The 12,285-nt window shown below is 55.7% G+C and overlaps 1 protein-coding gene across 4 annotated transcripts in view; it reads left to right on the top strand.

Moving 5' to 3' along the window:
• The window catches only part of Lingo1 (leucine rich repeat and Ig domain containing 1), a 192,308-nt gene that overhangs the window by 105,093 nt on the left and 74,930 nt on the right, over positions 1-12,285 (top strand). The window contains exon 1 of one of the 4 annotated variants that reach the window (XM_058573806.1): positions 7,971-8,113. The exons of the other annotated variants lie outside the window; for them this stretch is intronic. The gene's annotated coding sequence lies outside the window, so the exon portion shown is untranslated. Of the gene's footprint in view, positions 1-7,970; positions 8,114-12,285 lie in introns of those variants that run through there. 4 annotated transcript variants of the gene reach the window in all.

Raw genomic sequence — 12,285 nt, 5'->3', positions numbered from 1 at the left:
CTCAAAAGGGGCCAGCTTGGATTATTTTTCTTATCCTCCACTTCCTCTTCCTCCTCCTTTTCCTCTTCCTCCTCCTGTTCTTCTTTTCTTCCCCTCTGTCTTTTCTGGAGCATCAGACGATGTGGGCACATCCTGTTCCTGCCCACTGCCTGCCACCTGCCAAGGTGATTTGCTGCAAGAACACCCAGCCCCTGGCACAGTCTCAGTAGCAGCAGGTCTTGCTACGCTGGTCCCTGGCCGTGCTGTCTCTCCAGGGGATCTGCATGGCATCTGGGGTAGCTGCAGCTGTAGGCATTGGCCAGGGAGGCAGGTCTCTGCCTCTCTGGGTGTCTACGCCTGCCAAGGCCTCCTCTGGGACTCTGGGTGTAGTCTGGGACTGGTGGAGAAAGAAGGAGCGTGGACGCTGGTCTGCGCCTGCACCTTAGGGGGATTCCTGTTTATTGAGCGTCTGCTGTGTGCCTGGTTCTGTGCTAGACGCTGGGGATATGACGAGCCAAGCAGTCATGGCCCCTTTCCTCATGAAGCTCACAGTTTTTGTTGCAGTGGGGATGGGGACAGACGCTAAGATAAACAAAGAAATGGATGTATAACTGCAAATCGTGACAAAGGAATAATAGAGACTGTGGAGGTGGGAGAGGATACTGGCTCACTGAGTCAGGCAGTCTGGGAAGGACTCTGTGAGGAGGCCTCAGATGGAGGAGGAGAAAGGAACTGTGGGCTGGTCAGGGGAAGAGCATTCCATGCCTGGGAGAGCCTTGTGGCGTGGAGGGGACGGAAGGACACTTGTGGCATGGGGGGAGGGGAGCAGGAGGGCAGGGTCAGGCCAAGCTTGTGGATCATGGCGTGGTCAGTGGGGAGAGGAAGGGGAAGCTGATGGAGGCCATAAGCAGCAACGCAGTGTCGCTTCCTATTCTGTGTCCACCAGAATAGGACACCAGCTACTCACACCTGTGACCCCAGCCCTTGCTCACCACAGCTTGGAGGCAGAAAAGATCATGACCCTCCTGCAGATGAGGAAACGGCTCAGGGGGATCATGTGACGCACACACTGAGCCCGTTCTGTGTCCAGGGTCAGCAGGGCCAGAGTCGGGACTCAGTGTGTGTCCTAGGTCATAGCCCAGTGTGTGACCAGGATCAAAGCTCAGCACAGTTCTCTAAGTATAGGTGTCTGGGGAAGAACTGAGGCCCCACCTCATCTGCACGCCCTGTGAGCTCTCTGCTTGTTTCCCCGTGGGGCCTGTTGCTAGCCAAGTGCCCAAGACTGATGTCACCTGCTCTGAGCCCTGGCAAGGAAAAGCTCAAGTCCCTGGCCAGGAACCTGGTCATGACGCCTCCAGTTCCTCTAGAACCTGCCACACACTAAGTGCTTGAATGGTGGGTATTATTGTTGCCATGTTACAGATCAGGAAATTGGCACTCAGAAAGGTGAAGTGGCTTTCTGAGGTCACCGGCTGGTTAAGGGGAAGAGCCACTCCTTGCTCGTTTTCCAAGGCTGACACTCAGTAGGAAGGTCAGCTGGGCCTGAGCATGAACTAGATCTTCTCCCGAGGCCTGAACATAAAGGTAGGGCTTGTCCCCAGCTGCTGGGTACTGGGCGGAGCCTGTCTGCAGGGCCACCTGGAACCCAGGGATTGAGCCTGGCCCTTGGTTAGAGGGTAAAGGAATCTGTCAGCCCTGGTGGACGCATTTTTGGCATTGTTGTCCTGGATCTGAGAGACTTCAAGAGTCCTTCCCAGTACCCTAGACATTACCCCAAGTGGCATTTCCTCTTTTGCTTTCAAGAAGTGGGGGAAGGAGTGCCACCCTTTCCTGCTGTATGCCTGAACACCCCATGTTGCAGATGGGGTAACTGAGGCCCAGAGAGGGGAGGAGACTTGTGTGAAGACACACAGTATATTAACATATTCATGGGGGCGGGGAAAGGCCGCCCTTCACCATCAATATCCTAGGCGTTCTCTGTCCCTAGCAGGATCTGAAAACCCATGTGGGCATGAAGGGATCATGTCCTATGAGTGGGACTGTGCCAGCTGTTCTCTTGGGTCTTCCTGACATTTCTCAGTGACAAGAGTCCCCCATTTGTGAGTCATTTGGAAAATTTCATGGGGAAGTGTTCCAGAATTTGAGTGAAGTCCTAGGAGGAAGAGAGCCGAGGGCGTATCAGCAGGCTGACCTGAGGAAGGATGGGCCCCTGGCGAGGCTTATCCACGCTGTTTTATGAAAACCCCCGGGGACTTGTGAGATGGACAGGGACAGTTGGCTTCTCAGCTGGGGAGTCTGAAATTCAGCAAGATGAAGGGGGGAGCCTAGAGATTCCCAGGTTCAGTTCCCGTCCACATCTGCCTGATCCAAAGCCAGAGGGCTCCTCTCAGTCCCTTGTGTGCCCCGACCATGTCATGGACAGGAGGGAGACTGTTCCCTGCCTTAAGGAGCTGCCGGGAGGGTGAGATTTAAGTCAGGAAGGAGCTACACTTTTGAGGTCCCAGTGCTGTGTGGCACAGATCACAGCCACACAGGGGCCAGGAGAGATCCATGCAGCTGGGCAGCAGGGAAATGGGGTGAAGATCAGGTCAGCAGAGGGCTCTGGGGAAAGCCTGCAAAGCCAAGGGTGTGGTACAGAGCCCAGGAGCTGTCCAGGGTGCTGAACCAAACCACACCTGTGGGGTGTCCACCGCTCTCCTGGACACCTTGGCACGCCTGGGGCCTCAGTGTCCTACCTAGAAAATCAGCCTTTGATACCTGCATCCTGGCCTTGTTTAGAGAATACAGGAGGGCCATGGAGTGTGTCACCAAGCATTCAGTCGGTGGCTGAAGCTCTCCAAATGGAATAGTAACCAAAGCACACCACACCCTAAGTTCCTGGATAGGAGGCTAGGATCATTTGTGATGCCCAGCCTCAACCTCGTGATCCACCAGGATGTCGGGCCCTGTCACAGGACCTGATATCTTCTATGGAATTGGGAGAGGCGGCTTGCTTGGGGCATCTCCATCCACTCTAGAGGTATCCCCAGCCTGTAGACCTGGGTTTCTCATGTTGCAGATAGACAACTGGGGAACAGGTAGGGCAAGCCACTGGAGCAAAGAAACACAGTGTGCTGGTACAGGAGAGGGTGGAACCCCAGGGTCCTGCCTCCCACTGCCAGGGATCCTTGAAGTTGACTCTCCCAGGCTCAAAAGCCCTGTGGAAACCAAACACCTTTGAGAACTCAAAGGAATGATGCTCTGGTGTGGGGCTGCAGGCACCTGGACACCTGTTCTCTTAGGTTTCCTGACCCCTCTCCTGGCCTTGGCCCACAGGTGGTGTGGGTCCTAGTTCCATGCTGAATTTCCACCTCTCTTTGACCATCTCCCCAACTCTTCCCCTGGGCAAGCCTTCCCAAACTCCACAGGCCTCTGATGCCTCACCCCATTGGGGATGCAGGGGTGCTTTGGGGCAGGGATGCATGGGAAGATGGGTGCTAAAAGCCCAAGGAGAGGCCTCCCTGTCCCCTGCTCTTATCACCTCCTCTCAACCTGCCAACCCACCAGCCCTGGGCTTGTGGCTGCAGCCATAGGCAGCCTCTGGCCTCACGGCCTCTGGTTCTAGAAGAATCCCTCCCCACCCCTGCCCTGCACACCCAGGTTCAGCAGCAGTGGCCACTGGAGTGATGCTGAAAAATACTTGGAGTAATACAACTGGGAGCCCCTGACCGCTGGTGACACCCACCCCGCTCCAGGCCCAGGCCCCAGTCAGGCCCTCCACCAGCCTGTCCAGCAAAACTGGGAGTCAGGAGGAAGGCAGGCTTGGCCTCAGCTCCACCCTGATCTCTCTGGGCACAGAGAGTTCACATGGAGCCTGGCACAGAGGAGATGCTCAAAGTGCTTCGTAAGAGTCATTGTCACTGGTAGAACAGTCCCATTTCACAGAAGGGCCAGATGAGGCTCAAGCCATTAAAAAACCACCACCTTTGTGGAGTCTTCCAGGCTTCCTTTTCCTGAGTGGCTCCTCCTTCCTTTGACTTAGTTCCGTTTCTCTTCAGTGCTCTGGACTGGGGCAGGGCCTGGCACACAGGGGGGTGGATTCCAAGGTTCAGTGGGGTGAGCTGGAGGGAGCAGCTCATGGGGCCGCAGGTGCTGTGTGGAGGCCTGGGTGTTCCATCTGCCCAGGGCCCTCCCAGGGTGGCCCTGCCCTCTGGCGCCACACTGGCCTACTGAATTACTGAGATTACTGTGCATGGTGACAGCCGGGTCTCCTATGACCTGGACCTTCACTGTGTCCTTGCCCCTGCTCCCTGGGCAGCCTTCTGGCCCGGACACATCACCACCAGCAGGTTAGTGGTTACACTTGGGTCAGTAAAAGTTAACTAAGCACTTAGTGTGTTCCAGGCTGGGGTGCCGTGAGGACCAGACGCCATAGGGCTCCACCACCAGGGTGGGACAGGGTGTACACCTACTGTGTGCCAGGCACTGGGCTGGCGCTTTCTTGAGCAGCGAGCTATGAGATAGGGGTTGCTCCTGCTTGCTGACAGGGGAGTAGGGCCCAGGGAAGTGGGGAGACTTCAAGATCCCTGGCAGAAAATGTGAATGCATAGAGGAGAAGGGGCTGGACTTGAGGGAATCAGGAGAAGCTTGATCCAGGCGGCTCCCAACTTGCGGCTCCCGTCATGGAAGCATGACCGCACTGTGGGGGAAGCTAGGCTATTCTTGGCTTTCCAGACACATCTCTGGGGCCCTGGGGAACTGCCTCTGAGGAGGTTCTTTCCTTTCTTGGCTCTTCACCCTGCTCCAGCCTAGAGCACCCTAAGCCATTCCATGTAGCACCCACCTGCCTGCACAGTCCATGAGGCTCGTTCCTGTCTTCAGGGACTCCCTGACCCCTGTACCTTCCCGTCTCACTGTGGCCACTTTAGGGGGCTCAACCCAGCTCTAGTTCTCCAGATGTGCCCACTCTGAACCCTCTGGCCCTGCCTGCGTGCCCCCTCTATTGGGCCTAATTGCCCTGCAGACCAGGGGCACCAGGAGCCAACGCCCAATGGCTTGCAATGCAAGTGGGCCCCCGACCACTGCCTCAGCCTCTGGCCCACAGAGGCCAGAGCCCTCCCCTGTGGTCACACCTCCTTCCCCCACAATGCCTCTGTCTTCCCACCTCGTCCCAAGGGGAGGAGGACATGCTTCCCCTCCCGACTGAAGCTCATCCTGTCCCAGCCCATGACCCACTCCTAGTTGGGCAATTGTCTTTCCACAGCTCCTTCCCCAACTCTGGAGGACATCTCCAAACCATCCTGCTGCTGGACATCCTCCTGGAACTCTTGGGCAGCATCTCTGGGTCTCAGTTTCCCCTTCTGTTGAGTAGGTCATCATGGTGCCTGGAACATAATGGACCCTGGTTTTAGTCAGCTTTTTTGTTGCTGTGCCTAAATGATCTGACCAGAACAATTTTAGGACAGGAAACGTTTATTTGAGGGCTCTCCTGGTTTCAGAGGTCATAGTCCCTAAAAGGCCAGCTCCATTCCTCAGGGCTCGAGGTGAGGCAGAACATCATGGCAGAAGAGTGTAGTGGAGAGAAGCAGCTCACATGGTGAGCAGAGAGAGAGAGAGAGACTCCACTCACCAGATACAAATTTGCACCCCATAGCCACGCCCCCAACCCCACCTCCTCCAGCCACCCCCACCTGCCTTCAGTTACCACCCAGTTAATCCCACTAGGGGATTGATTCACTGATGGGGTCAAGGCTCTCATAACCCAGTTCTTTCCCCTCTGAAGCCTCTTGCATTGTCCCACTTGAGCTTTGGGGGGACACCCTCACATCCAAACCATAACAGCGCTCAACAGTGGCTTATTGAATTGATGAACTAAATAACAAATTCCTGGGTGTCTGCCTCACCTGAGTGTGGTGCACATCAAAATCACTAATGGACTTCAAAGAGCCTTGCGAAGTTTGACAGTGTCATTTGAACATGAGGCGTCCACAGCGCTTCGCAGGATGTTGCTGTGGCAGGGTTTTACACCCCGAGCCCTCACTGGTCCCCACTCCCTCCTGCACCTGCCCCTCCTCTCCATCTGTATGTTCTACCCGAGACCCCACCCTCTCTCCCCCGGCTACTGCCTCAGTCCTAACTTGGCTGTCTGCCTCCTGTCTTCTCCTGTGTAATGCATCTTCCACCCGGTGGCCACTGAGTGATGTCTCTGAAGCACAGATTTGGACCCTGTCACTTCCTACTTAAAACTCTTCAGGCTCCTGATGGCTTCTGGGATAAGAGCTGAACCCTTGGTCCTGAGTAGGGGGCGCTCTCTCTCCAGCCCATTGCTTGAGCCACTGGGCCTTGGCTGTGGGGGTGCCCCTGGCCTGCAGTGCCCTTCTCACTGCTTGCAAACCCAAGTCCTCCTCCAGGACCCCTACAGGCTGCCTGCTCCTGAAAGCCTTCCCCGTCACCAACCTGCTACCGTATTCTCACAGCCCTTGGGTTCTGACTCTCACCGCCCCAGGGTTGTCTCAGTCTCCCTGTGCCCTCTCCTGGCCCCACTGGACTGAGCCCCTGCTGCAGGATCTTGGGCATTTTGTATTCTTAATTTGCAGACAGTATTGGAGGCATTTGCTGGATGAATGCATGAACAAGCAGCTGCCCAGGCAGCAGGGACCCTGGGCTGGACCTTCAGCCACAGTGAGGAGTGAGCCACACAATGTCCCCTACCTGCTCTGGGGGGCCTTCCTTTCTGAATGTGCTGCTGGACTGTAGGCATCTTACCTGTGAGTGCCAGGCTGTCCCTCCCGAGCTAGCCATGTGGCCTGCAGCAGGGGCTGCACCTGGAGCTGTCCCAGGGTTTGCTGTAGGCTGAGGACAGCGTGGGAGCCCTGAAGTCAGATGTGATCTGAGGAACCCCCCACCCAGCTAGAGCCGCCTGGCCTCACACCCGCCTGCCCAGATCGGCCCTGCCCCTCCTGACTTCTGGGACATTTTATGGCTGGAGTAGTAAAGAAAAAACCCTCCACACGGCCCTGTCCCAGGGACCCTGCACTGAGCCCCACCTCCATGCTCCTCTGACCTGGTCCCAGCCCCACCTTGCTGCCCTGGTCAGTCCTGCTGATGGTTTGGCCTACTCCACCACCCTACTCCCCCAGACCCACGTCCTGGGATCCCTGGCTCCCTGGCCTGGCCTTACAGGTGCCAACTGCCTTCCTCTGAGTGTCACCCCGTCTGCGGCGGAGCCCATGCCTGACATGCCTCTGCTCTTGGTTCACGCAGCTCCTGCCTGCAAGCCTGCAAATCTGTGCAGCCCAGGGTGCCCAGGCCTGTGTGTGTGTGTGTGTGTGTGTGTTTGTGTGTGTGTGAGTGTGTGTGAGTGTGAGAGTGTGTGTGAGTGTGAGTGTGTGTATGTGTGTGTGTGTAAGGAGCAAATGCTGCCCCACTCCACAACCACTGAAAACTGGGAGGGCTCAGAGATGGGGTTCTGGCAGCGGAGCCTAAGAGGGAAGAGACCTGGGTGGGTGCAGGGGTTTTCTGGAGGGGAGTGGGTGCCCTAGATGGGCCTGTGCGGGGGAGGAGGACAGGAAGGCTCTCACCTGGGCAGGCCCAGGTGCCCCCTCTGTGCTGGGCTCAGTGCCAGCTTCCTACCCACCGTGGCCAGCCTTTGGGTGGGTATGGTTATGTCCATCTACTAGACTAGGAAATGCAGGTTCAGAGGGGCTCAGATGTGCCTGGGGTCACCCAGGTGACCTGGACCCCAGCTCTGGCCTGTGTTTCGGCCCCTCAGGGAGGAAGCAGGGGAGAGTCTGGGGAGAAGGGGGAGGGAGGCTGGCGCCTATCACGAGAGGCACAGCAGCTGCTGACAGTGACTTTACGGGGAGGGGTGTGGGATGGGGGGGCCTTCTGAGATGGTCCTCCCCCCCCCGTGGGAGAGCCCTCACGACTAGAAGGTTCCCACCGCCCCTCCCCGAGAGGCAGGCAGTTGCCTCTTCAGAGGATAATTCCCCATTATACAGAGATATTTAGCCTAATAGGAGCCGACAGATCATTCAGGGCAGTAATGTACTCCGGCTTCAAGCGTTTAGTTTTCTCGACCTGAACTCCCAGATTAAAGGCTCCTTGCCTGTGCCCGCCCCGCACCGGTGCCTGTGACCTTGACTGCAGCAACGGGGTAGGTTTCTCCCTCCCTCCTTCCCTCCTCCTGCTTTGCTGGTCGCCTCCCTCTCTCCCTCCCTTTCTCTTTCTTAAAAAAAAAAAAAGATATTTTCTTCTTAAATATTCAGTCAGAAAGCGGTTGCTTTAAGCCCTGAGTGCTTTGGGAACAGGCTGATTGTTCTCTGCTGCCAGCTAGGCATGGGGACACAAGGCTCGCCCAGAGTACTTGCTCAGCCACATGGGGCGCCTGGACCCTCTGGCCAGGCAGATGGCCCTGCTCCCCCTGCCCACCTTCCTGCTGCAGGCTGGCCCACAGCGGCCTGGCTTGTGCTCACCCAACAGTCAGGGGACATGCTTGGTGATTGGCGGTTCCTCTGGTCTAGGCAGCTGAGGGTGGAGAGGGAACCCTAGTGGCTAGATTTGAGGGCAGATGGCAGCAGGGGCTGCATTCAAGGGCCTGCTATTGATCAAGAGGGCCGCTTCCAGAGCTGCCTGCTTCTGGCCCCTGCAGGGTCCACTTGCCAATTTGGTCTCTGTTTCTGCCCTTGTGTTGTCTCATATCCTCTTGATTTCTCTCTCTGTACCCCCCATGTCTCCCTCGACTTACCAGACTGCCTATTTGAGCTGCCTCATGCTTCTGCAAAGGCAGTGGTGGTGTGTGTGTGTGGGGGGGATGGCAAAGCACAGCATTTTTGGAATCAGTCAGTCCTGGGTTCAAATCCAGGCTCAGCACTTAAAAGCTGTTTCTGTTCAATTTGATCTTGTGAATTGGGCCGGTTCCTTCATCTTTCTGGGCCTGCGTTGCCTCGCCTATAGAGTGAGATACTTCCATTTGGCTTCCATCTTGAGCGCTCTGTGTGTGCTGTGATACAAATCAGGGGGACAGTGTCCCCACCTGGTCAGCCCCAGCCCCCAGGAAGATCCCACCTCCTGCCAGGGGCCTTCCTCCTGCCTCTGTGGAGGCTTGCCTTTTCTTCTGGAGCTCAGTTCTGGTGCAAAGCCAGTGTTTGGCCCTGATTTGGTTTGAAGGAGTCAAACTTAAGGGCTTGTGGCAAGACCACCAGGGGAAGAAGGGGAGAGGAGCGGGGCCCAAATAACCTGGGGAGAGAAGCCTTCTGGGCTGGGATTCGCCTCCTCGCAGGTTTTTTTTTTGGGGGGGGGGGCGGGGAATGAGAAAGAGAGCCTTAACTTGCAGGGCTGGGGAGCCCTGGCAGCTGGGCAACTCCTGGGAACATTCCTGCTCCTCCCAGGCAGGGGTGGCAGGATGGCCCTAAGCATGGAAGAAGAGAGGTCCCTAGGTATGAGGCCATCAGGAAAATCTGGGGCTGATGTGCTGTGGGGCCCAGAGCTCCCTCGCTGGGCCTCGGTTCGCTCTTGTGCTGAGTGAGATTAGTCATTGTGCCCTGTCTGCCTCACAGTGGGGGCTGGGGGGGTCCACCTGGGGAATAGATGGGGGTGTCCCGTGCTCTGTAGTGTAGTGATAGTAATAATTGTCACTCTGGGCATTCTTCCCTTCCCTTGACTCTCCGTAACACCCACTTTGACCCATACAATCCAGCCCTGGTTCATACGTTGACAGTTAAAGACACCTAGGACAAAAAGCAGCTCCTCCATTGAGTACACATTCCCACCCAATACACCGGGTCTGCAGACCTTGGTTGCATGCCTTTAGGGACATGGAACTCACTTCTCCACAGACTGGACAGAGATTTCTCTCTCTCTGGAATCTATTTCTCACCGGGTCTGCTCTCTGGACCTAACAATGCCATATCACTTTGTCAGGGACCTGAAATCCTGACCAGGTCCCTGAGTCTTCTCCAAGGGACATGGGCTCCTCTTCCTGATGAGGCGCCTCTAAGCAGATTCCATCTTCTGGTGACTGGGCATGATTCTCTGTAAGTGGCTGGACCATCTCAAAAGCTAGAGCAGCTGGTCCCAGCTGGCACCAGGACCTCTGGGCCCCCAGATGATTTGCACAACTGCACCCTGAGCAGCTGGTCCTTGGAGCTACTCACAGGACCCACCCACCCCCCATAATCTGGTAACCCTCTTGTCTACTTTGCTGTCATAAAGCGAGCAGAGGACTTTGAACAGGGGACCCTGCCTCCCTAATTGACCCCCTTACAGGGTGGATCTACCTGCAAGACTCTGTCCTAGTCTCTGACAAACACGTTGTTCCAGGCAGGACCAGGGACCAGCACTGCGGACGCTATGAGAATCCTGGCAGGGTCGCCAGTCCCACCTCCTCTTGGATGTGGCTGTTTAATGAACCACTGAGCACCTGGCCTTTTTTTCTATCTTATCCACGAGAATGTCATGAGGTCTCCTGGCTGGAGCCCCTGTCATCTTTGATGGGTAGTTACCTGAGCAAGACCAGGGGGTGAACTCAGAGGCTTGCCACCGTCTTTTCTAGCGTTCTGTGTAGCATTTCTAAAATGTCTTATTAGAAGGCATGTGAAACTTACTAGTTTAAGCCCAAATGAGCTTTTTAGCTCCTTTCTGAAAGCAGGGGCAGGGTGCTAAGATTTATAAATGCCCGTTATTGACGGCCATCATTCCTCTGAATCTTCATCTCAGCTTTGTGTGGGAGGATTAGGGTGGGTTCGTTCAAGATGAGGGAACAGAGCCCAGGGAAGGGAAAGACCGCACGCAGGGCCCAACAGCCAGCAAGGGGAAGGGCTGGGACTCAAACCAGGATGGCCTGACCCCTCCTCCGGCCTTTCCTAAATGCTGCTACCAGTCCTCAGCACCTGTCCTGTCCCTGGGAGCAGTCTTATCTCCTGACACCTGAGGGTGAGGCCCAATCTGCCCCTCCCTGTGTGCCATGTACAGGACGGGGGAACAGAATGGGGTCTCGGGGAAGGAAGATGCCCCCCCCAGGGGACGTGAGACTCAACCAGGAGGGGTAGGCGGCTCCATGGGCGGCTCATCTGCTTGGTATTTTTTAATAGTTATTTTTAATTTGGTGGGGGGGTGGGTCTGGTTGTAAAAGCAGCACTGTCTGTGGTTGGAGATCCAAGAGTCATCCTTGATTCCTCTCTAGCACCCAGCTCTTGGGGAGTAGCTTAGCCTCCACTGAGAAGCTCCGGAGAACGTAAACGTGGAGGAAACATCACCACACGTCCCTGGTTAAAACCCTTCAGTGACTTTTCATGGTGCTTGGGATATAAGATCCCCAACCCTCACCTTGGCCCTTAGGATCCCAGCCTCCCTCACGCCTCAGTTCCACCACGTACCTGCAAAGGCAAACTCTTCAGGAGTCTCTGATCGTCTGGCTAGAGGGTCCCCCAGCCCCACCACAAGTGTTCTTTCACCTCACCAGGTTCTTATGGTCTTCATTGCGCTGGTCACTCTTTGGAATTATTTATGATTTGCTTCTCATTCTGTATCCCTTGACCTCATAACAATATCAAATAAGTGTGTTTTGCACCCCAGTGAAACCCCAGCACCTCTAGTACACATACCTACATTTAGCAGGTGCTCAGAAGAGTTTTGTGAATGAATGAAAAAGTTACACAGAAACTGAGCACCGTGGCGCACGCCTGTAATCCCAGCGGCTCAGGAGGCTGAGGCAGGAAGATTGCAAGTTCAAAGCCAGCCTCAGCAACTTAGCAAGGCCGTAAGCAATTCAGCGAGACCCTCTCTCTAAATAAAATACAAAATAGGGCTGGGGATGTGGCTCAGTGGTTAAGTGCCCCTGAGTTCAATCCCCAGTACCAAAAAAAAAAAAAAAAAAAAAAAGTAACAGAGAAACCTGTAAAGGAGAAACAGGAGATGATGCAATTGTGGTTACTGGAGCAGTTAATGATATAACAATTGTGTGCATGTAGTGTGCGCATAAGCCGGAAGTCACCTGCCTTTTAAATGACAGGTTTGGGATGCTTGGGCCGGAAGCACCACAGCTGTGGGAGACACACGTGCATGAACACATGCCTGGTTCCTTCCATAGCCATGTGACCTCGGGTGAGGTCTTTCAGCTTTGGGGCCTCAGTTGCTCACCTGTGGATGGAGGCTGCCTGCCTGGAGGCAGGAGCCTGGATGCCACAGATGCCACGGTCTCCTGAGGTCAGCCTTTGCCTGTGGCTGAAGTCCTGCGGGCAGCAGGGCCCAGAGCCTGCCTGCAGGGGCTGGAGGTGTTGATTGAAGTCTATCTCCACACAGGGCTGCTCCCTGCTGTCCTCTGAGGTG

Source organism: Marmota monax, unplaced genomic scaffold (assembly GCF_021218885.2).
Source record: "Marmota monax isolate L192 unplaced genomic scaffold, Marmota_monax_Labrador192_F-V1.1 WCK01_AAM20220418_F8-fsc00111, whole genome shotgun sequence".
In the NCBI taxonomy this organism is placed as follows: domain Eukaryota; kingdom Metazoa; phylum Chordata; class Mammalia; order Rodentia; family Sciuridae; genus Marmota; species Marmota monax.
Note: the sequence above shows the minus strand (reverse complement) of the source record. Positions and strands in the feature narration are given on the sequence as shown.